The sequence below is a fragment of the Otolemur garnettii genome, unplaced genomic scaffold (genome assembly GCF_000181295.1).
Source record: "Otolemur garnettii isolate 467f Iridium unplaced genomic scaffold, OtoGar3 scaffold00096, whole genome shotgun sequence".
In the NCBI taxonomy this organism is placed as follows: Eukaryota; Metazoa; Chordata; class Mammalia; order Primates; family Galagidae; genus Otolemur; species Otolemur garnettii.
The window spans coordinates 7,829,694-7,832,757 of NW_003852491.1; positions in this window are offsets into that span (position 1 = coordinate 7,829,694).

Genomic DNA, 3,064 nt, shown 5'->3' on the forward strand with positions numbered 1-3,064 from the left:
AGAGTGCTGTGGCATCACAGCTCACAGCAATCTCCAACTCCTTGGGCTTAGGCGATTCTCTCACCTCAGCCTCCTGAGTAGCTGGGACCACAGGCGCCTGCTACAATGCCTGGCTATTTTTTTTATTGCAGTTTGGCTGGGGCTGGGTTTGAACCCACCACCCTCGGTATATGGGGCTGGCGCCCTACCCACTGAGCCACAGGCACCACCCAATTTTTTTAAGTAGAAATGGAGTCTTGCTCTTGCTCAAGCTGGTCTAGATCTCCTGAGCTCAAGCAATCCTCCTAGAGTGCTAGGATTACATGCATGAGCCACTGTCCTAACCCCAGATCGGACTACATTGACTGCCTAGGAACTGTCTGCTCTTTAGTCAAGACTTTACCCTTCCTTGGCCAAGATGTATGTGGGATGTTACGTGATAGAGACCATCACAGCACAGTGTGTGTAGGTGGTGGAGAGAGGAGTGGATGAACTCAGTGATTGACTTCTCAGTGGTAGATTGTATTATTATAGCTAATATTCATTGCCCTTCTCTACAAGGCTCCTCACTATGGGAGCATTGTCATGCCCTGCTTACAACAGGCTTGGCTATAGGACTTGCTTAGGCCAATGGAATATGAGTAGAAATATAAAGTACCATTTTCATACAGAAGCTTTAAGCACTATTAAGTAGACTGGCAGCTTCCCTTCTCTTTTCCCTCTGCAATAAGCTTGGAAATTTCTAGATCTAGGCTTCTCTTTCTGCCTGTAACCCAGAATGAAAATGACATGAGGCTAGACTATAGCCCCCCTGTAAAATGATACATGATATAATTAATAAATCTCTCTTGGCTAGGCACGGTGGCTCATGCTTATAATTCTAGCACTCTGGGAGGCTGAGGTGGGTGGATTGCCCTGACCTCAGGAGTTTGAGACCAGCCTGAGCCAGAGTGAGACCCTGTGTCTACAAAAAAAGCTGGGCATTGTGGTGGACGCCTGTAGTCCCAGCTACTGGTGAGGCTGAGGCAAGAGAATCGCTTGAGCCCAAGAGTTGGAGGTTGCTGTGAGCTATGATGTTACAGTACTCTATTGAGGGCCACAAAGTTAGACTCTGTTTCAATAAAAAAGTAAAAATAAATAAATAAAAGAAAAGGGCAGCGCCTATGGCTCAGTGAGTAGGGCACCGGCCCCATATACCGAGGGTGGCGGGTTCAAACCCAGCCCCGGCCAAATTGCAACAGCAACAACAAAAAAATAGCTGAGTGTTGTCGTGAGTGCCTATAGTCCCAGCTACTCAGGAGGATGCTGAGGCAAGAGAATCACCTAAGCCCAAGGTTGCTGTGAGCTGTAATTTCATGGCACTCTACCAAGGGTGACAAAGTGAGACTCTGTCTCTAAAAAAAAAAAAAAAAATTAAATAAAAAAAATAAAAGAAAATTAAAAAAACTTCAAACTAAAACAATTGAATACAAAATTTAAAAAAATTTAAAAATTAAATCTCTCTATCTGTGACACAGATGGAAAATTACAACATAATGTTACAAAAACTATGGCTAAACTATGAAAAAAAGTAGCAGGAACACAAGGGAGCAATGCAATTTGCCTTAAGGGGTCAAGAATGCCATCACAGAGGACAAGAAGTTAAAAGGATGAGTAGAAGCAAGCCAGGTGAACAGGAGAAAGGGAACAAAAGATATTTCAGGCAAGGGCACATAGAGTAAAAAGGCATATGGTCTTTAGAGTTCTCAGCATGCTCTGGTTTGACAATGGCCTTTGCTAGCGGTGGCTAGAAACTGGAGTGGTCACACATTCTAAGGAGTTTGGGGGGGTTTCTTTCTTTGTTTTTTGAGTCAGAGTCTTACTTTGTTGCCTTGGTCGAATGCCATGCGTCATCATAGTTCACAGCAACCTCAAACTCTTGGTCTCAAGTGTTGATCCTCTTGCCTCAGCCTCCTGAGTAGCTAGGACTATAGGCGCCTGCCACAATGCCTGGCTATTTTTAGAGATTAGGTCTTGCTCTGGCTCAGGCTGGTCTCGAACCCATGAACTCAGGCAATCCACCTGCCTTGGCCTCCCAGAGTACTAGGATTACAGGCATGAGCATGGCACCCAGCTACACAGCCTATGGTTTTGGACTTCCCAGATCCATTCTCTACCTGAGACAGCCTGGTGGGAAACTGAGAGGCAAGGGAAGTAGGAGCAGAAAAAAAGGCCAGAAGTCAGACTATCTGGACATTAACCAGATAACAAAACCGGACAAAGACATCAAAAGGAAAGAAAATTACAGATCAATATTCTCATAAATATAAATGTAAAAATCCTCAACAAAATACTAGCAAATGGCTCGGCACCTGTGGCTCAAGCGACTGGGGCGCCAGCCACATACACTTAAGGTGGCAGGTTCGAATCCAGCCCGGACCCGCCAAACAACAATAATGGCTGCAACCAAAAAATAGCTGGGCGTTGTGGTGGGCGCCTGTGGTCCCAGCTACTTGGGAGGCTGAGGCAGGAGACTCACTTGAGCCCAGGAGTTGGAGGTTGCTGTAGGCAGTGAAGCCATGGCACTCTACCCAGGGTGACAGCTTGAGGCTCGGTCTCAAAAAAACAAACAAACAAAAACCCCCAAAATACTAGCAAATGAAATCCAGTAATATATGAAAAGGATTATACACAGCATGCCTAAGTGAGATTTATCCCAGAAATGCAAATCAGTTAATGTAATACAAAATATTAGTAGAATAAAGAACAAAAACTATGTGATCATCTCAATAGACACAAAGTACATTTGACAAAATCTAACACCTTTTTATGATATATGTGTGTATATATATATTTTTTCTTTTTTTTTGAGACAGATTCTCATTTTGTTGTGTTTGGTAGAGTGCCATGGCATCATAGCTCACAATAATCTCAAACTCTCAGGCTCAAGTGATCCTTTTGCCTTGGTTTTTCTTTCTTTTTTGTTTTTGGTTTTTGGAGAGTCTCAGTGTATCACCCTTGGTAGAGTGCCTTGGTGTCATAGCTCACAGCAACTTCAGTCTCTTGGGCTAAAGCGATCTTCTTGCCTCAGCCTCTTTTTTTTTTT